The sequence below is a fragment of the Gymnogyps californianus genome, chromosome 1, assembly GCF_018139145.2.
Source record: "Gymnogyps californianus isolate 813 chromosome 1, ASM1813914v2, whole genome shotgun sequence".
In the NCBI taxonomy this organism is placed as follows: domain Eukaryota; kingdom Metazoa; phylum Chordata; class Aves; order Accipitriformes; family Cathartidae; genus Gymnogyps; species Gymnogyps californianus.
The window spans coordinates 23,145,994-23,171,788 of NC_059471.1; the positions used below are offsets into that span (position 1 = coordinate 23,145,994).

The 25,795-nt window shown below is 44.6% G+C and overlaps 1 long non-coding RNA gene across 1 annotated transcript; it reads left to right on the forward strand.

The window, feature by feature from the left end:
* Positions 1–536: 536 nt before the first annotated feature.
* LOC127021117 (uncharacterized) lies at positions 537–14,725 on the forward strand. Its single transcript, XR_007767161.1, has 3 exons — positions 537–682; positions 9,320–9,420; positions 14,427–14,725. It is a non-coding gene; the product is annotated as an uncharacterized LOC127021117 (long non-coding RNA).
* Positions 14,726–25,795: the final 11,070 nt, after the last annotated feature.

A 25,795-nucleotide genomic window follows, 5' to 3' on the forward strand; every position in this document is an offset into this window, starting at 1 on the left:
CAGCAGCAGGCTGGAGATATTCCTGGTTACCATGAGTCAGCAAAGTGCTTCTCTCTTTGGTCTGTATTCCACTTCACCTGTTTGCAGAGGTGGACAAAGGCATCCTTCTGCATAGAAGAATCTTTTAATCTGAAACAGTGGGTTTCTTTCCTTTTTTAAAATTTTATTTAAGGTAAACAATTCCTTAAAATGAGGAACTGAAAGTAAGCCGCTGAGGCAGGGCTGGAGTGGCTGCGTCTGAGTCACATGCTGTTCTGTTGCAGGAGGCTGTTAAATTTTATCTACTCTTAAAATTCTGCTAAAGCAAAGTGCTTTTCCAGTTTGCTAAAGAAAAGGGCTTTTCACTCCTAGTAAGTTGGTGGGATGGGCCAGCTGCATTCCCTTTTCAGAGATAAGGACTTATCATCTGTCATCACGCTCAAGAGAAGCAGCAGTGTTTTGGGGAGCTTCACCAAGACCAGTACACAGAATGCAGTGTATTTAAGATACAAGTATTTAAGCTGAGTACCATCAGGAAGACTTCCTGGTAGTGACAGATGACGAGCTCTCGTCTTTCAAAGCCAGTGGGAGATTTGCTGCTGTTCTTCCAGGGGACCGTGCATCACGCTTGAGGCTGAGCAGCCCAGCACAGACTCCGAGATCAGTGACAAAGGCTCCATCACTTGAAGGAGTTTGAATTAGGGTGAGTGAGACTGTGCCCGTACCCCAGACAGGGCATAGCTGATCTCTTGTGCTCTTTCCAGTTTTAGATTCTCAGGGGAAAAAAAAAACTGGTCTCCCAGGGGAAACCTGTGAAAGGTTTCGGTGGAAGCAGGACTCCACCCTGCCTTGCTTTGGTTTAGGCGCTAATGGCATTTTTCCTCACCAATTGACCACCAAAACTGTTCTTGACATTCAAAGCAGCAGTGGACACAATTATCAGTCCTTATTCCTATCCATCAGAAAATACCAAAATACAACATTTCCCTCATTTTCCAAACATCTGTCCAGATCTGTTCAGAAGGATCTGCAAAGTGGTGTTCAGTGTGCCCTGTTACTTCTTTAACTGAAATATCTCCTTCCTCAGCATGATTCTGCTGTGGATTTGTGCACATAAACTTCACTGGGTATTTATCCCTTTTTGTTTTAAAATAGTTGCGGGGACAGTAGGTTTCCTGATGGTCTCCTAGGTATCATTGAACAGCAGCAGGAAATTCCCTGGGTTCTCCACATTATCACAATGCCTGAAGCAGATTTGTCATGTACTGTTTTCAGACAAGTTCCTTGTAAGATTTCTTATACAGGAAGATGGGGTAATATTGTTGAAAATAATATGGCACTTGGATCCAGCTTTAGGCATCATAAGAAGTGAATTTCTTCTAGAATAGCACTGAATGCTATTTGCTGCTCCCACAGGGAAAATAAATAATAAAGCAGCTCCATTCCTTTGGAAATTGGGCCACTTATAAAGGGGAGGTATTCAGTTTATCCAATTTAATAAAAAATGTGAAGCCTCAGTTTAAGCACCTTAAACAGGTCCTTTGGGGCCCTATTAAACCCAAAAACCTAACCGTGACAGATGAAGTTCCTGGTTCAAAAACTTCCTGAACTGCTGATTCCTGGGAGCAGGGAAGGTCTCCTGAGAACAGTCAGCACATTTGCTTGTTCTTTATCCTTTTTCCTGAGCATCTGTTACTTGCCACGGTCAGCGAGAGGAATTTGAACTAGATGGGCTTTTGTCTACTCAATATGGCCATACTTATTTTGGTAGGACTTCAGTGCTGATGGAAGAATAGAGGTAGCATTTTGAGAAGATTTTGCAAAAACTGGGAGCATAACACCGGATGCACGAGGCAAAGGCTGTATGAATTGATGAAGAGGGGAAGACACTCAAATAAGATTGCATGAAGATGCACACTTTGGGTTATAACATGTACAGTTACTTGCAAGCAGTCTTGCCCTGAATTGTTCAGCTATATAAATGCATGACATTACATAAAATCCTGGAGAAACTTCTAGTGCTCTGCATGGGCCTGGGTGTGTTGGTTTTTTCTATGAGAAGGTACAAGTATTTTCCAGATAGCTTTGCAAGTGACTTTCTGAACCTGATCAGAACTTGCTGAGGGTTAAGCTTGCCTTGCTGTGGGCAGCAAGTTTTGCCTTCTGTTTTTAAAATTAGGTTTGTGGTGGGGAAACTGAAAATCAGTTATCAAGTGTTTTTGCAAAACGGAGTTGATGGTGACAGTGTGCCTTACAGACACTGAACCTCCTGTTCATAACTATGCTGTCTGCTCTCCCTGATTGTGTTTGTATGGCATACCCATGGCTGCTAAAACTGCTTAATGTGAAAAAGAATTGCTAGTAAAGCACTTAGCGGCTTGGTTGCAAAATTAATTTGGCAAACAGAAAAAAATACTGTCGGACTCTTGAAGGTCTTTTTTCTTTTTCTTTCCTTCCCAGTTGGCTGTTCTCTGCTGCTGATTCTCATTCTTGTTGACTATTTTGTGATGGTTTTCCTCCTTGCCACTGCAAGCTCCCTGCTACCCTGTGCCCTCCTTTGGTGCATCTTCTGCCCAGCTTCCTACATCCCTTCTACTCTGACCACTTCTCTTCGGCCGAGGCCTGGTGGTGGCCTCGGGAGCTCCTGTCCCCCTGGCATGCCTGCGGCCTGGGGATACCTGCTGTTTTTTCTGTGTCGTACTCCCCAGCACTGACACCTCCGAGAAGCAGCTGGGCTCTCTTCCATAATTGTTTCCAGCTGTTTGCAGATGTGTCAGGTGAATGAAGCCTGGAAGCACGAAAAGGAGCTGGAAACCAAAAAGCCGAGCTGTCACCAGCAGATCTAGCTGCTCTTCATGAAACCAGCCAGTGTCCTTAGCTTCACTTTTGTTTTTCACTGGTTTCACTTTCTGCCTGTCCTGCTCCATCCGCACACATTTCAACATTGGTAATCCAGTCTCTGTGTTGAAGTGGTTATACTTTCTCATACCTTTTCTTTTTAAACTTGAATAAACTCTGTTTATTCTATGTTGAGGAAAAACTCCTTTACAAGAATGACATTTTGAGCCCGAACTTGTATGCATTCTCCAGGACAACACATGAAAAGTTCCTCTTTCAAAACTGAACATTTCTGTTATTTTTAAAACAGAAAGACGTTGGTGAAGACATCAGTAAATGTCTTCAATAATTCAAAGAGAACCATGAAATCAGTTTACAATCTCACATACTGTATTCAAGTGTAAATAATGTTCACCTCAGAAAAAGCCAGCCATGTGAGACAGTGAGTACTTGAAATATTCTCTTTTTTCCCCTCTTCTTTTGTTTAAAACTCTCTGAGGATTGGACTGTCACATCACTAGATACAGTACTGTTGTTTTGTAAAAAAACCTGAAAATGCTTTAAGCGATAAATGGAGACACACTCATTCAGAAATATCACAGCTTGAAGTTTGTCTTTTCTATTGCGTATTTCCTGACTGTGGCTTTTGTTTAGTCTTTAAAAGATTGTATAAGAACTACCAGAGAGCCCCCCATTTTGTGCTTGGCTCTGTGTTTCTTGAAGGCCTGGCACTCCTCTTGGGCTCCAGGAGAGCTCTGCCTGTGCAGGAAGTACCAACCTTGCTCACATCTACAACCCACGTGTAAGTTTAGGTTAGTGTGAGGGTGACAGGGTGTTGTGTTTCTTTGGCCTGACTTTTTTGCATGTTCAGAAGATATCAGCAATTAATATAATTATTTAAAAGATCTTTACTGATTTACTGTGTGAATCAAGGAGAGATTAATTTATGATATCTCATCTCCCCACTCAGCTATTTCTTTTTAATCTCTGATCAGGAGTAACACTTCTGACTGGCACTGTTATTGTCCTCAGGCCGTGGGTTAATAAAACAGGAAATCCAATTTTAGCATGCCTCATCCTGGATCCAAACCACTAATGCTACTTTACACTGATAAGATTTATCGCAGATCAGATAGTGTCTGAGCAAACCACTCCAATGCTTTGCCCACATGACAGTCACAGGCTATCTTCCTTTGCTGTGTAAAGCCAGTATGAAAATGTGAATCTAAGAAAACCCTGTTTTGAGTTGAGTTGACTTAAGTGTGACTATAATGCCTACAGCTAATCTGGGTCAAGTGTGTCCTGCGATGTGTCCTGGCAGTCCATAACTGAGGGATTAGCGGCGGCAGAGCCATGAAGCTGAGCTCAAGGCAACCCAGCCCGAATGTGCTGCCTCCCCTCTCCAGGGGAGATCCCTCAGCAGGGATCCAGCCCACAGCAATGAGCTGTTGCCATCACGATTCCCTCTCCACAGGTCATGAGGAACCAAAAGCGCTGTCAGCTGCGCACAGAGAGGCACCTCTACTGCTTTCCTGTGTGAATTAGACCCACAGCATTTTGGTGGCTGTACTAAGCTGAGCCAGGTCTGAGTTTTCCTCACTCTTTGGCTGTTTGCTTCTGCCATCACTTGTCCTTTACAACTGTGTTTCTGGCCACACAGTAGACTGAAGTAAGAATTCAGTTCAGTTAAATACTACTTTTTTTCATGGTATGACAGCAAGCAACAGGCTTGTGGCTAAAGATACTGAAACTGTTCATTAAGTTGTACCTTTGGTGGCTGTTACACTGGGGTCGTCTCTGGAAATTGTTCCTTATTGCTGTGAGCAAATTCGACTCACGTTTGCAGGAGTCCTGACATGATTGCTCTTGCAATGTTGTTTGCACTTGTCATTTCTTTGGCTCCTGAGCGAGGCACAGGTAATACGCTATATGCTGTTTGTTGACTGCTTGTCAAAGCCTGGTCGAAGAGAGATGAACGGTGGTTGAGGTGGGGCTGAATTGTTTTCTGGAGGTTCCTGTCTCTCTTCGTCCCATACTGTTACCTGGGCGTGTGGTATAGACTAGTTACCTCACTTCAGGATGGTTGAGGTGAGGTGAGATTGACTTCATCCTCATACTTGGTCTGCAAGTGGGGTTTGTGCCCAGAAAGGCTCTGGGGAGAAAACAGTACCCACTTGTTTATAAGGGTTACAATCAAGGTCCAACCTGAAATCTTTGAAATATTTTTATTTACTGTGAGACATAGAATATTCTGTTGCCATGTCACAACCTCCCAAAGCTCACGGGGACACGAAGACTGGCCAGAAGAGGCAGCTGACAAATATTAGCCATTCCATAGCAGGCAGATAAATGCACCGTAAGGAAAATGGGGCATTTGGACCTGGTACCTATAAATCACATTTGTTAATGCATGCCCATTAGGCTGACACTATTAATTGCAGCTGTAATCAGCACATCAGTATTTTGCATTTTCTGAAGAAAATTTGGTACCAGTATTTTAACTAATTTGCACTACATTTGATTCTTCATTCTTAGTAATATTGGTAGTATTTACCTGTCTTTGAAAAGCTGCTAAAATGAATGTAGCCTCAAGCCTACTTTAATTGAGAGGAGCAAAATACATTTTTTTAATAAGTAAGCATCCTGAAATTACTGATTAAAGACTGATTTAATTTTCCATCCTAGTGCAATTCTTCAGCCTGAGTCCAATACAATTTCACAGTTCATTCATGCTGAGCTCAGCATAAAATATTTTACACTTTTTTGTGAAATCACCTCAGACTCTTACAAACCCATTACACTAATTACCTTTTTAGTGAGCACAACTGAAGGCAATGAATGTACTTACAGGGTCCAGGGAACACTGTAAGAAAGAGAGAATAACACTATTCTCAGCATTTCAAGAGTGGATTTTGTTTCTAAGCTAGTTGAAAATTCAGCCCAATTTCAGAATCACATAGTGTGAAATCCCATAGTAAATGGTGGAAATTTATAACAAAAATTGAAAATTAAAGAATCACACTCTACCATACAGGAAAGTAAAGTTCCAAGAAGCCTTGTTTGATTACATCCATTTCAGTGGCCAGATTTGTTGAAAGAAGCGGGTTTTAAGAGGATGTGAGGAGGATCAGGACACTGAAGACAACTCCAGCAAAGTGAAGGGGAAGCCTTGAAGAGAGAGGCTCTGCTGCTGTTTCTTTCAAGCTCTACACTTTAAGTTACTGGTAGGGTATTCCAGGGGACACAAAGCAAAGACCACATGCATTTTGTTGATTCTTTTGTGGCTGAAAGGCTGCAATGGGCTCTAACCATGGTGAAAAGTCATTCTTCCTTGGGAAAAACAGAAGGAAGGCACAGCCCCAGTGTCACCACTTGCCATCCTCAGGGGCTAGGTAGTGAAACCCCATGCAGGTGGGCAAAACCCCACAGTCCCAGGGAGACCTGCTTTCCCAGCATCTCCGCTCAGCGACATGGTAAGCACTGATCCTATTTGCTTGTGTAGCTGAGTCCTGCCAGGCAGGGATCTAGCGAAGGAAATCCGATTTTGGTAAGAAGCAGCTCACCAGTAAAGCGTGGGCCGGAGCCAGGGAATAAATTGGGGCAGAAGAGGAGAGGGAATGGTAGTGCAGCAGCTCACCTGCTGCTCTGCTGTGGTCCTGTACGATGAAGCAAGCTGAATTCAGATAGAAGATACCGCATGAAAATAAACGAATGAATGAGTAAGACCCCAGAGTAGATGCACATGGACAGGGACAAGCAATGGGGTATCTTGAAAATGGAGCTTGTGAAGTGTCACATACATTTCGTATGTTAAGGATGAACAAGTCTTCCTCCAGTCCCTAACAGAGAAGGCAGCAGCTGGGAGGAGAGGCAGCACCAGCTGCCAGATCATGTTTGGAAGGGAAGTAGGGAGGAAATTTTCCCCTCCCCTTCCCTCTCCTCCCCTCTCCTCTCCGAGAATGATGTCCTTCTATTAAGTCTTACAGCAATGCTATAGAATAATTCTTAAATTTTAATTTTTTCCCCTTTTATGGGGCATTAAAGATTCACTCTGCTGAAAAACACTGGCTGTAAACTACCTCATTTACCTAAATATTATGAGAAGATTTCTTTCAGAAAAAAAAGAAATGCTGTAAGACATATTTTGCCAGTATGAGTACCACTTCATATTTGTAATTAGGAGTTTAAAGGACATATATGCTGCTTACTAACAGTTTAGGGGGGGCAAGAGGGAGATAAAGAGTCACTTGCTGTGGAAGTAAAATTTTTCTCTCCCCACTTAAAGCAGATATAAGAACAGTAAAGCAAAGAAAGCCATGTAGAAATCAGAGCATTTCACACCCCGGCCCCACTCACCTTGTTGATGCAGGCATAGGGTATCAGGTACTGAGCTGGCGTTACCACTCCTGCCGTTGCAGCAGCTACACCCCAGCTATCCCCTGCCATCTCCAGGCAGCAACAGAAAAACCCACACCAGTCCTCTCCTGAATGATGAAAAATCGCCAGGCTGTTGAACAGTAATACTGTTTTTGAGCAGCATATGGGAAAAATTTGTTAAAATGCAATGAAAATTATCTTCAAAGATGAATTTGCAATGGAAAAAATGTGAGCAAGGTGGCATTTGTAGTTCTGTTGGTCTTATGCCAAAAAAGAGACTTTGTGATATTTCATGGCAGTTAGCAATTAATACCTGTGCAACAACCGTATCATCACTGCTCATATTGGAAGGAATGCAATGGATGCAGATGAGGACACGAGTATAGCTATTATAATACATTAATGTGTTCTGTAGTGATAAAGGAATTTAGGAAGACAAAGTGAGTGGCTGTTTGCTTGTTGATGATACATTATGCATTCCCCTTCAATAATGGACGTGGTGTAGAAATATCTCAGCGGATGATGAGGTTGCAGGTAGAAAACTATTGCAGTTACTGCAGAAAGGTGAAAAGTAACGGATGCTTTAACATCCCTTGGGAGCACATCTGATGGATGCAGCTGCAGCGCTGTCGTATTAATGGCTTCAGTTTCCTCATTGCTGACCGTTGTGAGATGGTATCAGCTAGACAGTCGTCTGTATTTTAAGAAGTCATGAGAAAATAAGCTGTCATCCTCAGAGTGTTGTGACACTGGTGGCATTATCAGAGCAAGCCTGTCTCAGTTGCTGAGTCCCACCAGCTAGACAGCAAAACTGAAATCAAGGTAATAATTACCCCCCAAAGCCATTTTTTTTCTGAACACCGACAACTCCTTCAGCTAGCAAAAACTGACAGACAATCTTTATTTTCTGATTGTACTTTGAATTTCTCATTTTCCAAAATACTGACTACAGATTTTTTCCCTGCTGATGAAAATGTGTACAGTGTTGAATCTGATCAAATTTGCCCCAATTTGCATAAAAGCAATAACAACGCATAGCTTTCAGCCATGACTGCGCTGTATATTTCTGCACAATAAATCTTCCTCCCTCCCACCCTGTTTTTCATGCTGATGAACTTTCCTGAATGCCATGCAACATTACACAACCTGTAAAATGGCTATTAGGGAGCTCTGGTTATCATTTCAGCCATGCCCTATGTGGGACTGGGATTGTGGTAGCTGGCAATATTTGATTTTGCGGCTATCACAATATCCTATCTTGCCTGTCCCCTTGAGGCTGTTATTATTGTCTGGAGTCATCTGCAGGCAGCCTGATACTGCTTGCAAGTAGACGGCTCTGAGAATTTTTTGCCTTTTCATGCTTTGAAGCTTTGGTTGAGAAAGCTCTGCATTTATCCATTTTTTTCCTTAAAGCTGTTGTCAGCTATCATTTGCAGTTCTTTGGTTTGATGGGAAAGTGCAAAGGAATGCTCCAGCCTTATCTTCCCGTGGCTCGACTGCAGTCCTAACAAGCTGGAAGCGATATATTCCCATTAGCATCTCATTGTATCCTCTTCCTTCTGGCTTTCCTGATGCTTAGCCACCATGGCAGTGGCACTGTGCAGGATTCCTCGCTGGACTCTGCCTGTGTCTCTGCCCTGACCTTCAGCACTTGTCCTGTGGTAAATGCTACAAAGTGATGCCCAGCTGCTGAGCACCTTAAACAGGGTGAGGTGGGTTGTGCCAAAATGGCTGTGTGCAGGAAGAAGAATTTCTTCACCTTCTGATCCACACATCTTTTGTGCCCTCTGTGCATCTTCTGGATCCAGCTGCAGTCTCTGCACTGGGGATGGATGATACAAAGGTAAGGAAACTCCAAACTAGGCCATGCAGGGCACACAAAACAGGGCACAAAGACGGCATCACGGGTACAGTGATAATCATGGTACTGTCAGCACCTAGTCGTTGGGTATTAGTTGGCCATCCCTGCCCTACACCTCCCTGTGATTTACAGGAGCCACTGGCCTGTGTTCTTCTGTTGTAGGTGTACCAGGGAACATATTCAGCAGCTGTCTGGGTGCAGCAATACGTACTGCTCATTAATGCCCCTAACTTTGCTTCCCCCCAAATCCCTGTCTGCTTTCAGAAGGAAAAATCTAGGTACAAATCAGAGCTGGCATCACTAGATCATCTGAGATCTGCTGTCATCTTTGCCAAACTTTTGCTGTTTAATAGTGAGGAAAACAGGTAGGTTAATACTTTATATTTGAATTTTAATATTACATTATATTTGTATCTACTATTTTTGGTTTTGGATGTCTGAAGTCAGATGCATCTGGAAGTGACTGGTACGTTTAGATCCCTTTGATTTGACAGTTGGTGTCCATCAATGCTGGGAATCTAGAGGGTCTTATAATTTTTAGCATAGACATCAGACGTTGCTTTAGCATCCTTTCTATTTCAGGATTTCCCCATGAACAATATGAACATGGTGATATTCTTCTGGTACAAGGAATATAATGCAAGTTCAATGGGGCCAAATGCTGTTCTAGGTTAAGAACATAAAACTGCCACCAAAACCAACGGAGAATCATGCAAGAGGAGAATACCTTTAATTCTTGTCAATTGATGGGAGATTTTTAGCTGTCAAGTCATAAAGAGCAAAGTATAGTCTCATTTCCTCTGTAATTGATAGAGAATAATTTTCCCTGCTTTACGATATCTGTTTTATGAGTAATTGTTTTATTTCTGCCTACCAAGTCACTTACTGTGGGTTTTATCTTCTTGTATGGCGTGGATTGCAGCCGCAGTCTAAAAGTTTTCTTTTAAAGGAAGCTATAATGTCCTAATCTGCTTTTTTGGCTTTATATCATTTATAGACAAAATGAACAGGATCAAACTACAGCTTGAAGAATCATGGCATTTTTAGCTAAGGAAATGTTCTTGATGAAAACCCAGATTTTATTAGTGATACTACAATTAAATAAGCCATTATCAGCTTCCTACAGATCTTCTAAGAGCAGCTCTCTTTCATTCTGGAGCCCAAATTACGGAAGCAATCTTCATAAAGGCCACTTCCCTAGCTATAGCGCCTGCTGTGATATGATTCATGCCTTTTGTCTTCTGCTTGGAATTTGGGGATGTTTATGAAGGACTGTTATAAATACTGCATCTAATTCCTCCTTTCACAAAATGCTTTATTCACAAGGCAAAAAAAAAAGAAAATTGCATCACATATGTACGTCATATTGTTTCCATTCCCATTGCCATCTGGCACTATTCTTGTTGCCTCTTTCGTATACATATTGGAAGGATGTGAGACCAGTGTCAGACAGACACTCTGGACGACACGTTTCAGTACTACACCTGGTAATTTAATGGTGCACATACAACGAATCTGTGTAAATGTGCATTTGAAGGCTGGAGCTGGAATAATACATGCTCAGGAGCAGGAGGAGAAGTAATGCATAAGAATCCCACTTTCCACACTGTGCATTACTGGTGATCTTACACAAAAGTTATGAAGGTGAACAGTATAAATATCTCAGCTCTTTTTATACTGTTCAGACTTTCATTTTCAATGGGGAAACAGCAGTATCATCTGTGCTTGGAAAGTACCTGGCTGTTGATTTACCCTAAACTGTTGTCTAAAAACATGGGTCAGATCTTTTTGGCATGGGAACTTCTTTCGGACAGAAAACTTCTTTCAGACCATGGTAGGTCAGTACACTGCTATTTACAGCAGGATCTTTTCTCAAACAAAAGAGAGTTTGCAAAGGCTGAGAAGAAATGGCAGATGATCACTGCAGACCCACTGCGTTCATTGCGCCTACTTAAGGTGAAGGGTGACGACAATGGTTGCGTTCATATTCAAGCAGTCTATTTATGTGAACCATTATGCTAATAAGTGACAAAATAATTGATTATGAAATTCAGATGGGCTTCCAGGTTACAAAGCAACTGTGGTCGTGTGACAGGGGAAAGGGATGAATTTAGGAGTCAGGGGTTTCACGTCTGTGCGAAACACTTCTTTGAAAAGCTAGAGAAATAATCTGGCCACGGATTCAAACACAGAGCTGATCCTTTTGTAAGGTATACCTAGTTATAGGTTACACTACTATCATCTCTTCTGTCTGTCCATCCTAGAGTCAATGCTACCCTGACTTCTAGCAGCTGTGACAGAGCTGGACGTGCAAAAATGTTTGTCAGCAGACACATCCAGTTGTTCATGGTCTGTGTTTGCTACCTTAGCTTCTGCCTGCCCTGACTGGCCTGGGGCTCCACAGCATTGACTTAGAAAGGCAATTCAGCCATACCAGGCAGCTATAGACTAACAGCACCGAGGAATGCACATGGGTAGCCAGAGCCTGGGAGGAAGTGTTTTGGAGACCCAATAACTATCTCAGCATTGCTGAGCTGAGCCCAGCTCAGAATCACTGTGGAGCCCTCGCTGGCCAGAAGAGCAGCGTTTGCCTGCTCCCAAGGAGTGAAGCTTGTTTAAGCAAGAAAGTTGAAACTGTAGCTCTAGAGCCTGCAGGTAAACGAGTCCCAGCAAACACCGCTACGGATGGAGCATAAAACCAAAGCATTTTGCGGTGTTTTTTTGTTTTGTTGTGATTTTTTTTATCCTCCAGCTGAATAAAGGATTAGATGGATTATTACACACCCTATTTTGTGGCCTGGCATTAAGTCATTAAAGTGATTTATCTTTGCAAAGAGTGATTTTCAATCAGCTGAGTACAAATTAACCAAACTGGAAGAAGCAGAACAATAACCTATGAATTATTCATATTTAATGAGTCAAAGGCTGGATTCTCATCTCAGTAGCTCCGTTCTCTGCCCTGAAACCCCAAAGAAGAACACAAAGTGCAAGCATGCCCAACTGTGGCTCTGGGGTTCCTCCAGCTGATGTGTCAGTCCTGATACACAGGACAGATACTGCAAGAGAAACAAAGGCTGAATAATTCCAGGAAAACAAAATATAGCAAATGTGTCACAGTGAGCTGTATGACCCTACTGTCCTTAAAGCAGCATTTGGGATTATCAGCTACAAATGAAAAATTAGTGGAATGAGTCGAACTTCAGGAAGTGCTTCCGGAGAGTTCGCCAAATTAGCTCCTTCAGCTGCAGACTCCCAAGATGAATAACGCCAGATTTTGAGTGCCGCTCTGACAGCGGCTGTGTGGGCATCTCAGGACAGGGTCTGCTACCACGGTGAGTCTGACAGCTACCACGGTGAGTCTGACACCCTGTCTGACAGCACCTGGTGTTCGCCACTGATCATCAAGGGAGCACTGGCGACTGATTTACAACAGAGTCCTGTTTCTAGAGGGCTGGAGCTAGATTAATTGGTTTCCCAACTGTAAAACAAACTTTCTGTTCATCAACACTGATGTGATTAGGAGCAGGAGCGATAAGATCTGTCTAATCCAGAGCAAAGACATTTGCATCGCTGAAGCTGCCTGGCAGTAACAGTTCCCTATAAACTGGATAACATAATCTCTATGCAGACCAATTCCTATCCTCTCTTTATTCTGCAGGAGTTACAAAGCTTGATACACACATTCTCCTTTTCAAAATGACTTTAAAGCATTAAGGCACATTGTTTCAAATAGGGTAGGAAAACTGAAAGCTCCCAGTGGTAAAATAAAGACGGTTGAATATAGTCTCTTGCTCTGAATTGCTTTTAAGAGCGATGCTTTCCCTTGATTTATGAAGGGAAAACTGAGAGCAGCTTTCAATGCGGGTGATGCAACACTGCCTCCCACTGCTGTATCCCGCTCCTCTGATGCCTTGGCCACCCTTCAGCCAGCAGAAGCCCACTGGTGCTTCAGTGGGAAGGGAACGGAACACAATAGATGAATGCTGGGACCTTTCTCTTTTTTTTTTTTTTGCCATGCTGTTGATTCTGCACGTTCACACAGGTATATCTCCGTCCTTGTGCTGGGCATAAGTCTAAACGCTGCTGGTGATCTTCAGAGCACGAACTTAAACTGCCATCTCCCTTCATGGAGAGGGAATTTTGGGGAGAGAAGACATCCAAATTAAAAATCTCCCAGGGACAGTACAGGGTGGTGTTTCTTAATTTTTTCTAATCAAAGGACCACTCCATCTCCTGGGAGAGCACATGCACGGACCAGCCTCTCTACTGCTGACAAGAGTTTTCACATACAAACAAAAAACTATTAGGCCACACATCAGATATTGTTTTTCACCTTAAATAGCCAGTATTGTTTTGTGTAATTCCATACAGACATTTTAAAATGTATCTTTGCCACCATTTCACTGACCAAAGCCTGAGGCTGAGAGCGAACCAGAGGCTGAGAGGAAGGACCCTCCTGTACCAGCAGATTGCTGGAAGGGCTTTCCATGCCCTGTAGCAGCACAGTGGCTCACTGGGAGTTACTTGTTTTTCTGAATTGGGGGCTTTCCTGGCCCCATGGCAGGCTGCCTAACTCGCTGTGGCAAGTACAGATGTGTAACCGCTTGCCTCCACTTCCCAGGACAGCCTTTTCCACCCCCACAGATCTTCCCAGAGATGAGAAGACACTGAACGTACTTTTGACTCCAGCATTGGCCAGAGTCCATCTGAACAGGGATTTCTGTTCTCCAGTATGGGTTTGATGGAATGGATTGGGAGATATTGCACTCTGACATTTCACAGCTTTCTTCTGACCTACTTAGGCTGCAACAAGCAAATCCCAAAATCTTCTGCTAAGTTTCTTAAACTCTCACAGTTTTTGATATCTAAGGAGATCTTGGGTTTAAGGTTGCTGATTCAAGAGTATTAATGTAAGATTGCCTTTCAGCGGCTGTGTAGCACCATGTATCAGGCTCCTGCACTGTCCTGGTCTCCGGCTTCTGCTGCAGCGGGGGATGCACTTCTGCTCCGCTCTCCCCAATCCACCCAGCCCATGGGCAGCTGGCAGCAGGAGAACATGCCTTACAAAACCTGACCCTGGATTCCCTACTTGTTAATCACTCAAACAGGTTTAACTTGTTTTATAAGATCAAGATTATTAATTTTTTAAAAAAGAAGCCCCTAAAGTTACTTTAACCATTTCCTACCTCTCCTATGACAAAAATCAGTGTTCTCTAGTCAAGTGGCTGCATATCAGCTGGCAGCCTTTTCTAGCTGAAAATTGCAGTGCTTTTACACAGTTTGTGTTGGAGTCTGATATTTCAGTCCTGGAGGACCATAAAATTTGAGCATATGCCCTCTGACAACCTCCTGTTTTCTTTTGATTTCATAGGTGGGTTTCCAGTGACATGCAAGATTTAATCCCTTGTGTCTGGTCTTTCTTTGATGAGGCTGCCTGTTCCTTTGATCCAGTGGGATGCTATGTTTTTCCTGGCAGTCAACAACGTAACACTGGTGAATCAGTTTTGAAACTATCCAGTATCATCTCAGAGAGAGGGTTCAATAACTCAACAGTTGGAAAAATAAATTTGTGACTTGTACTATTTTTTTCCAGCCTCTTCATAACACATCTGTGGAATTTCTGCCTTTTTCTGCCTTCACTTCTCCCACCATAAGGGACAGCAAAATGAAACATGCAGCTAATTTATATTTTTTACAAAGCTCGGAAGTGCACAGCTCTAAGTCGGTGTTTTCTTTTGCGGCTGAGGTAGGTTGCATCCAGGAAGCTGAAAAACTCCTTGGTATCTTGCAGTTGTAGGCTCGTGATTCGTCCTTGGGCTGCGTGCAAGTGCTGCGGGGAAGCAAGCAGAGGAAATCCTTCCTCCGGTCTCCTCGTACGTGTGGAGCAGCGCACAGCTGGGGTCCACGCCGGCCTGCCGGGAGCGCCGTGGCCGGCGTGCCTGCCCGCAGACATGGCTGCTGCTCTGCAGGGAGGGGTGCAGGCATCCCCACTGCGCCGCAGGTCCTGCGCAGGCTGCTCCTTATCTGCAAGAAGAATAGCTACTTTCCGTATGTGGAGGAGAGGCTTTAATTTCTTCCACGCGTTCAGGGGCTGGACCCATGCGTCTGTGTTTCGCAGCACGGCACTTGCTCTGGCAAACTGTGTGAGCCCCTGCATGGCTCCGCCTGCTACGTGTATTGGCAATACATTCACACGCAGGGAGACATTATTCCTGAATGCCAAATAATACTAGCTGGTAATATTGATCTAAGAAAGCAACCTGTGGAATATCTATTGACCTGCAACAACATGCATCCCTCCTACTCTAGTGCAAAAAGTTGGCATCGTTTTGCAGCAGACTGCCGTGCCCTGGGATGCGGCGGGACGTAGCAAACCCAAAGGCTGCCACAGGGTTTGCAGCCAGAGTGAGCAGATGAGTAACAACCAAAGATACAGATTTTACATTTGTGCTTTTTCCCATTCCAAAAATGGAAAACTCTGTTCAAGGATCCTTAGTGGTTGATTGTGTTTCATAAAGAGAAGAAAAAAAAAGCAACGAGTGGTTGTTTGGTCAGAACCCATATGGAAAATGCAAATTGGGTCATAAAGACCTGAAGGGGGAACAGCAGCTACCTCTGGCATGCCAGATGCCGGAGGCACTTCCAGGCCCTGACCATGGAGCAGCATGCTGCTAAATTAGAAAGCCTGTCATCTTTTAACAGCAAAAGGCAAACTCAATTCCATAGCAACCACATTATGTCTGATATGCTGGAAAGGCAGAATTCATGATGAGAAAAGAAAGCTGTGTGTGGCTTGGAAACCTGAAACTGCCACTCCGACTATGGGAATGAGATCAGAACAGATGCCATTAGAATAAGATGCAGGATGCTGTGTCACAGAATTGGGAAGGAGATGATAATTTGTGAGGCTTTTCCTCTCTAGGATGGGGAATAAAGGAGAAGGAATGATTTTTGTCATCCTCTGATTGTCATTAGTTTCATTTGACTTCTGATTGACATTAGTTTAAGTTATAGGAGTATAATAATTATTGTAGATCTCTGCTGCCTCATGATAAGGCAGATAGGCAGCTGCAATAGTATTGTAACTTAGTAATCTTCAATTACAGTTGTTATTTTAGTACAGTTCACAGTCATTCCCTGCAATACAGAAGTGGAAAGTTCAACTCCCTCTCAAAAGAACTAGATTAGGACTGGAAAAGGTTCAGAGCAGGATGTCAAAAGTGGTCAAAGGAATGGAGTTGCTTCCCTACAAGAACTAAAAAGTACAGTTCTTCTAGATGGAGAAGAGGTGATGGAGGAGAGAGGAAGGCAGCCTCTGAGTGCCGGGGCAATGGAGAACGGGACGGTTTTCACCATCTCTTCCAGTGCAAGTACATGAAGGGAACCAGTGAGTAAGCGGTTTCAGGGCAAAAACCAAGGTGGCTCTTCAAACACCATGTATGGGCTCTGTGGAACTCCTTGCCACAGGAGGTGGAGGGTGATAAAGGTCTCTATGAGTTTAATGAGTCATCAGAGAAATCAGTGAAGGGCTGGTGAACACCAGCACAGCCCGTGTGGTCCAGGCAGTCCCTGCCCTGCAGGTTGTTACTGGCTGGCAGGATGTTCTGGGCAGTATCTCTACAGGCATTTCCTTGCCTTAAACGTTTCTCTAGGTATCTACTTCTGGTCATTGTCAGAAGACCATAAATGGCATTTGATCCAAGCTGATACGGTTTTCATATTCTCAGAGACTTGGCATACAGGCAGTGACTATTTTTAAAGAAAGGCCAGAAATCTCCAGTGGATGCCTCTGTCCTGCCACGTTTCCTATCTGTTGTTTCCGCCTGGGTTGCAGCTCTGCTGAGCATCCTCACTGCATACGTGTCTGCTCTCACCTCAACTCCAATCTGACACAAAGTCCACCCTCCACGGGGGAAGACCCAGGTGCAGAGTGGAAGTAAGCCCCTCCATACCACCTGCCCCTTGGATGCCAGTGTACCACATAGGTGTAAGGCATATTGTGCTGAATTATGCACCCTCAGGATATGGTCCAGTATTTGTACCATTGGCATCAAGAGTGAAAATTGCTTTCTTACAGCTTTCTTTTCAAGGCCGCACCAGAATTCCCATTTGTTTAGTTCTCCAGCTCAGAGTCTGCCCCATTTTCCTGTACTGAACTCACATTTAAAATGTATGTAGCCAGCTCACAGGTTTTGCCATAGTCAGTTGCTACACGGTTATTACATAGAAATTCTGAATTATTCTATTGGGACCTTGACAGTTGTGTTTCGTTTACTTATTTGGTGTTCTTTCATTTGCTTATCAGCTGTATTTGGAGAAAAGAGGGTTTAATTATACAAAATGTTTCATCCTTGGCTGCAGTAGGTTGAAGCCTGATCCTGCTCACGTTAGCAGAGGGAGGTGTGGGTTTGGGTTACACATTTGTGAAGAGCCTGTGAAGCTTTTCCGTGTTTTTGTGCCTGTGTTGCCCTCTGCTGACTGGTGACAGTTTGGAAGATTCCGAAGGTCCCTGCAGAGCAGCTCAGGTGCCTGCAGGCATCTCGCAGCTCATACAGGCATGTATTTTTGACCTGGGATGTCAACCGTGCTCTTCTTCTATCTACAGTTAGCTGTGTAGCCATAGTTATGAATTCCCCAATAATTCAACAAATAGAAGAATATCCCCCTGCATTAACATTTTCAGCTTAGCTGGCATTTTATTAAAGTTTTTATTCTAATTAGCAAGTAAAATTAAATTGACAAGGCTTTAAAACAGGCTCTTTGTCACCTGTGAACCGTGTCTAATGCCTCTCATCAGCTGGTTTAAGAAAAGCACAATATGACACACTGTATGGTGGGAGGATAGAATTTGACATTAGTTCACACAAGAGCTAGTTTTCAAGGACAGGAAAAGGAAATGGCAATTATTTGAAAATAGATGCAAGTCTGTGCAAAGAGAGAAATCCAGCAGGAAGTGTGAAGCCAGAGATGATCGTGTACTCAGGGCACGAACCACTCCAGACTCATCTTCAGAATTGAAAGAAAACTCTATTACTTGGTAAAAATGTGCTCTCCCCTGCACTCCCTAAAAAATCAGTTGTCCTGGACCCTGATCGTTTCCCAGGAGGTGACTGAGGAGTGACATTTATTAAAACGTTAATGGAGAGATTTGTGTCAGATGCAGAAAGACAAGCTTGCTCTTTGACATGGCAGGTTCCTATCTTAAACACAGTGTCTCACATAAAAATTGCTTTGAATAGCTCTACCAAGATTTCAGCAAACTCTTGTTAATAATGCTTAGCTCCTGTTTGTTGTCAGCTTTGAGACCTGCAATTGAAAAAGCAGAGCCTAAGCTAGAGGCAGTATTTACTCTATCTACAAGGACTGAATGCAGAAAGCGAAGCGAGATTGAACGATCCTGGTAGACAATGTAACAGCCAGCAACAATACTGCAGGCACAGATGCCCTAGATCTGACTTGCAATTTCATCCTGGATTATAGTCCTTTTTAAATCATCCAGGCTCAGGACAGGCTGAGCTGAGTATGTAAGACCAGTTTAGCTAGAGAGCTAACAGCTTGGACACACTAAAAAAAAACCCAAATCCCTGCAGAAACAATTAGCTCAGATAGTGCTATTCACTCTTTCAATTTAATAAAGCTGTGCAGGAAAGTCCTGCATTTACAGATTTAGGCAGTTGGGTTTGCACTCTCATTTGGTTATGAGATGATAGTTTCTTGCTAATAAGCACCGTATTTTGAAAACTAAAGGCAAGTGCAGCTGCACAGCCATTTGATACCAGAGTTGCCCCTTTTTATGTAGGCTATAAAATTCCATCTTAACAGCAATATATCTTTTCATACATGATTTCATCTTTTCATATGTAATTTTGTATCTGATTTTGAAATGGAGAAACAAGGCTGAATGTAGATCTGTACTGTTACATGCAATGCTGAATGTTATATCATACTCTGACAGGCAACAGCCGATTGATGCAGGGCAAGACTCGTATCTGTCCCTACTTACATCAGGCTCAGCAGTGCTACAGCTTTTTAAAGCATGAGTTCTTTCTCTGTGAACATCCAAAACATGTGGGCAAGCCTACGTATAATGATACCTGCAAGCCTGCAAAAAAATCAAACTTGGTTCACTTCTACAAGCTTTTAATAAAGAAAGGAGAGAGTGCTTCAGAGAACTGCTTTAACCTGTCATGATAGAGGAGGAGGTGTACTTTCATAAATATGAACTAACTTCAGTGTCGGTTTAATTAAGGAAACTCATTTGAATGCGACACAAAGATTCGTATTCTCCAGATGAGTATTAACTCTTGTGGTAGATTTACTTCTTATTTGAACTGTGGTTATCACTAATTGCCTGCACATATTGGAATGACTTCTGATTATGTCCATAATGTCAATAGTGGTTTTGGGAAGAGACATTATCAGTTGTCACTCATTAAGGACAAAGCAGATGTCACTGTAACTAGGAGCTATACATACTGCTCATTTTTAAGAACAGCAAGATGAGCATGCTCAGGTTTGTTTGTTTCCTTCAAATCTGATTTCTAGCTTGGAGACCACTTATGGGATAAGAGCTGCTGCCAGGTGTCCTCTCATCTCCTGCCCCTGAGATTTTTTTTATAAATATGAATGCTCTCCTTATTGGAAATGAAATCAACAGTATTCCTCCCAGCAAGCGGTTAATCCTTGGGAAGGAATTCCTGAACAATACATACAGCTTTTTTACTGGCATATGCGCTGTGGTCTCTAACTGAATAATGCAAGGAGGTTGCAAGTAAATCTGCATCAGATTAATACTGAGTTTATTTTACCTCATCCTATGCTTTCCTCATAGTTTCTGGATTTTTCCATGACTTGGTTCTTCCCAGATTCCCTCATTCTTTTTTTCTCTTTTTTTCTTTCTTTCTTTCCCATACATACTATATTCTCCCATGCTGCTCCTATATCAGCACACTCTCCTAGTATGGTTCTCCTCCACCTTCTTCCTCCCCAGGAAGAGCTGCCACGAGCTCCACCAGGTACCACCACCCTTTCCAGGCACCTGGGCATGGTCAGAGTGGTGGGCAGCAGCCTGAAATGGAGAGTGGTTAGTGGGGAGAGTGCCTGTGAAGAGCTGTGATAACACTTCTACCCACACTTTCAGGTGTAAATGATGAGGCACGACTCAGTGTGGCAAAGGATCAGGCCCACCGGGTGAGATGGAGTGAAGGCAACACAGGAAACTTGGGCTGAGGCTTGCTTATGTTTTCAGATGGAAGCTAATAAAACATTATTTGCCTTTTGAATCTCTTGGATTCCTAATTCCTTTTGGCCAGTTTCAGCCAAGTTTGATAAGGAAATAGAAATCTCAAATGTCTCAAGTACCTGCCTGTGCCATGAAGGCAGCAGCCAAGTACCCCATGTGCCCCCGCTAGAAGCATAGGTAGGTGAGCTGACTTGCATTATTAGATATCAGAGAAGGCACATGGGCTCAGGGTGCTCTCAGCAGCCTGGCTTGACCCCACGCAGCCCACACAGGAGTCACTCTTACAGCTGCCCTAATTGCAGGAGAAGCTTTCATCAGCCGCCTCACCTTATCACAGGTAATCCAAGCAGGTGATGCCAAGCCTGGGGAAAATAGCCTGCAGCAGCTCTGCAGCTGGACGCTTGTGCTGTTCATTAAAAGTCTTACCAAGGTGCACTGGAGGAAAAACAAGGGGGTTTCTCTGTATGCAGGCTGCAAGGTATTCCAGCTGGACGGCAGTAATGTCATTGCCTCCCTTTGAGGGAGGACACCTCCGGGGCAGGGAGCACCCCTGGGTGCCCCCCAGCTGCGGCCGGGGCTCAGCCGCGAGGACTAGCCCCGAGTGAGGGTGACGGCTTGGGCACAGCCTCTGCTGGGACAGGGGGGCAGAGGACATCAGAGCAAACAGGGCAGTGTTTGGACTGCAGTGGTACAGATTTACTCCCAGTTTTTCTCAGATGTTTGATAAAGATCCACATCTGTCTCAGCATTTGCAGGGGTCAGGAGCTGGTAATTCCCTGCCTGGCACAGTAATCCTTTTTCCTTAAATACAAACCGTGAAAACTGTGAAGCTGTCATTTCCTACAGCATTTTTACAAAATTCGTAGAGAGATAGTAATCCCCTTATTCTGAGGGGCTTAGAGCTGAGTTTGGTTAAATACAATACCCAGGACAGTAGGTCAAGTGCCTGAAATGAAAACGTGTCCATCTCCGAGGTCAGTGCGGGAAAGTGTTGTGAAACAAGTATGTGCCAAGGAGGAAAGAAGGTAAAGAAACAGGAGGGGGAGAAAATCCCATTTCAGACCTCCAACCCTGTCTATAGGACTTAATTATGAACGTGTTCTTCACAGAAAAGCAAATGCATCAGTTTTTTAAATGGGGATTTTTTTTCATTTGGTTCTGAGTCCACGTAGCCTCCTTACAAAGCAAAGTCAAGCACAAAAGGCACTATCCGAAGGGAAATGTCCATGGCGAAGGAGGCTGCCAGGTGGCCTGCCCTGGGGGAGGCTGTATAACAGCTGCTTGCAGGGAGCCCCAGAGCAGCCTTTATCCTTGGCTCTTGGGGAAGCCAGAAGAGGGTCCTTAACTCTTGACTGTCTCTCTTCTCTATTGCATACAAACCCTATGGAGGCTAATGATGCCCGGGGCTGTGATAATCCCTGAGAAACCGTCAGCCCTGCATGGGCAGATGGGCTGGGGACCCAGCTAGCCTCGGCCTCCCCCAGCCACCCCCTCTTTAAACTGAAGTCCCTGTTGGCAAGGAGTTACCTTCAGCATGTGCAGAGAAATCTCAAACCCTGTGATATCTCTGCAGCTGAATTCAGGCTCAGGGATGCCTGGTGAAACCTTGCCCCAGAGGAAGGCAAAGGGGGAAAGGACCTCAAACACTCCCCAAACCCCATGGGGCGGTCGGCTGCAGGCTCTGGTCCCAGTTGGTGCACCCCAGCGTATAGGGAAGTGTGAGAGCCAAAGTTTGACAGTAAAACACTGGGGTGTTACTGGATGGTACCGCAAAGCCAGAGAAGCTTGACAGATAAGAAGACAAGAGGATGGCACATAAGATGGCACAGGTTTTAATATAAGCACTGTGTAAACAACGGTCCTTCTTCTAAGATTTTCAGTTGTCTGCAGTATGCAGAAATCTCTGTCAGGGCTGAGCCCTGTTCTCCGCGCTCCTTTTCTCTGTGGCTGTTGGACTGAGCTGCCCTCAGGAGAGAAGCTGCAGCCAGTGTGTCACTGCTGCTCGCTGGCCTGCTGAAGCGCTTGCTGAAGCATTCTGCTGCCTTGGAGCTTGTCAGAGTCACTGTTCTAATCTTTCCTTCTTCATTTGCAATATCATTTTCTGGAGGAGAGTCCCTGCCGTTCAGGGCTGCTGCTAAGCCTATGTCAATCATATCTCCACAAACCTCATTATTCTGCATCCACACGAGTGTCAGTTCCCTTTGCTTTCCTGGCTGTGACTGTACGGCTGTTGTTTTCCTCCTGGTCCTCATTTGTGGCTATGTTTCCCCCCTCACATGCTTACATGCAATGAGTTTTCCCTGAAAATTACCTGCTGCAGCTCTTCTAGCAGTTGAATGCAACAGGTAATGGCAGCTCTACTGTAAGCCTGCTGCTATTTTCTTTAGTGCTATTATCTAAAGGTACTCCAAGGAAATCTAGCTGATACCATGATAAAGCTGAGCCATCCTGTTTTCAATTTATTCTTGATTTGGACAGTTCCCAGCTCTCCCAGGAGGAGATGCAGAGAAAGGCATTTGCCTGCCTGTAGATCTACCATTGCTCCAGCAGTGCTGGCTTGACTCAGCCAGGACTTGACCATGCTCTGTATTCCCTGGTCACCATTTACAGTGCATCCTAAGCTGTGAGACTTCAAAAGAATTAATCCAAACAGAAACTAACTTTCTGTTAAGAAACTACCCTATTCTCCTCCTCTGTCAGATTTATCACAGGTCCAAACAGTGAGAGCTGGAGGGAATGGCGTGTATTTTCCTACTGCTGATTTGCAAAACCCTGGTGAAAATCAGACAAGCAGGCAGCTGAGGAGGCTGTCTTTGGGTATGATTTTACAACAACTTACTCTGACCATTGCATTGCTAGCAGCCTGTACAATGGGAAAGTCCAGCAGGTCTGGCAAGGTCCACAAGCCTCTGTACAAACACCTCACTACAATGCCGTCTCATAGCCGACCTGCCTAACTCCCCACAACAGGCCTGGCCTCCCAACAGCGTAAACACCTTCAAATAGAAAGCTCCAGTTTTGAGTGCATTTGGGTTTTCCTGTTCACCATGCAGCAACATTCAGTGTGTCAGGAACTGAAATCGTGGGCCTTGGAAGAGCTGTGAAGCATCTTCAGCCCTTTGGCTAGTGTGAAGAAAACATACATAGCCATACTCCCCCTTCCCACCGAGAATACATTACTGAAAAGCGTGTTAGCCACGCTATGGATAGTGAAGCAGTTTTTCCCATCAGAATTAATGAGCAGATCACTGTTTGAAATGATCTTGGCTGCTTTGTCTGAGAGACTGAGTGCCCAAGAATTATCCTCCATTTCTGTCCGTCACGCTGGATTGGCTTGACTGATCTTGATTCATTTGAGGAAGATGATGCTGAATGTGGCTGTTCAGAAAGAGGCATCGAAAATGCTCACAGTAAAAGATGTGTGCTGGGTGTTCATTCTCATGGATAAAACAGCCAAGACAGTGCACTGCCTGTGTCCCCCCAGGTGATGATCTGGACAATCCTGCTCCTGCCTCTTCATCCTCTACATCATTTTACGCTGTTCTTATGTATGCAAGCTGTATTTCTTAAGTCCCTGACACATCCTCCTCTGTTTCATTAATTCTAAGGGAAAAACTGCTTCACTACCCAGTGAATTCAGTTACTTTACCGGCGAGGCTGAATGCTTGATGTAAAATTTCTGAGAGCATTCTTGCTGCTGCTTTTTAATAGTCACATCTTCCTCCTCCTCTCCCTCCTCCTTCAGATGAAACAAGAGTCAATCAAGGTGAAGGATGGAGAATGCAGTAGTGAGGATGGTTGGTGGAGCAGGGGCTTGAACGATCAGTGGTGGATCTCCAAAGTGATGGATAGGGATGTGATGGACAAAGGGGTGCTGCTGGGCTGCCGGAGGAGAGCTGGGTGCATGCATATCCCTAACTTAACTTTAACATGCTGTTAAATTTAGGTCCAAGTCCTTCTTCCTACCCATGGTTTCTGAACAGGGGAGTATCTCTGCTTTCTGCACAGGTGGTTCCCTTCTCCTTCTGCTGATCATACAGGACAACTCCACTGCAGATGTCCTTTCTTTCTGCCCTTTGTTTCTGTGTGTACCTGGGCAGCTGGAGGGGCAACGTGGCTGGCGTGCAATGTTACCTTACGCAAGGGCCGTTGCACCCCACATTCTGCAGCCCCTTCTGCTGCTTCTGCTCCCTTATTTGTGGAAGTGCAACCATTTGTATTGCACAGGGACTGTTTTTCTAAAACCATTTTCTGGAAATTTTAAAAATTGCATCTCAGTTCCCTAAGCCAGCCTGCAGTGTGGGCTGTGAGTTTTAACACTCAGGCTGTGGTTTCACAACTGATGTTAGGTGGAGCAGGGGCTCCCACTGGCTGTCCTTCCTCCCTCCCACTCCTTCCCACCCCGTTCCTTGTGCAGCCCTCAAGCCATGCATGCAGGGAGGAAGGGGAGCCGGCCTGGCCATTGGGTAGGGAAGATTTTCTGGGCGACCAGCTGCCTTTTAGTGAGCAGAGCTGCATGATACAGCTGAGTGAATCTAAACAGCTTTGCCAAAAGTTGAAGTCCTTCTTCTTTTCGCTCCATGTCCTTCTTTCTTTCTTTCCTGTTGCTGCTCTCCCCACCTCACCCCATGTACCAATGCTGGCACTCACTGAGCCCCTTCATGGGGCAGTTCAGTTTATCGGCCTGGCAGAAAATGAACCCCCCCAAAAAGACTGGCTGTCATGCCAAGGCAGCCTTCAGCCCACTCAGCTGCTGGCTCTGCGAGTCTTGCCTCCTGCCCTCCATCCCCAGTGGTACGCTGCAGCCCTGTTGCTGATGCAGTTCAACATGCTAACCCAGGAGAAGACTAATCACTTGGCTTTTGCTGTCGTGTTAGTTTTTTGCAATGGTGGGGTGGCTCAGAGCTGCTCCAACAAGTGCTGGAGCCACTACGAGGAGAGTAGGACTGCAGTCCTGCTGTGCAATGATGGCCGGAGCGGTTTGAGCAGGGTTAGTGAAATGAATAGGCTCAGGCACGGGTTCAACAAGCAGCAGGGCTGGGGCAAGCGAGGGAGCAGGCTGGCTGGCTGGGGTTGGAGGTGTGGGGAAAGGAGGGGAAAGGACTGGAGAATCAGACCTCCCCACCCCACCCACGGTCAGCAAGGTGCAACTTGGGCACAGTGTGTCACTCACCTGATGGCAGCAGCCCAATCTGTGCAAGCAGCCACCAAAGCGAACTCCAGGTTTAACACTGGAGCTTCTTGTTTTTCTGTTCTGAGGTCTGCCGGTCTCTAAATCCCACCTCCTGGCAGAGGAGTTGGAGGGAGGTGGTTCTCCTGGGATGTGACCATCCTGCTGTCTTAGACACTGCTATTTGAATAGGAATTGTCAGGATCTAAGGACTCTCCATTTTCTGTGGCTCAAAAGGCACTAGATGCAGGCCTGCAAACAGATTGCTGGCTACATGTATGCAGTTGCATATATGTATATGTACGCATATATGCATGGAACTGCATAA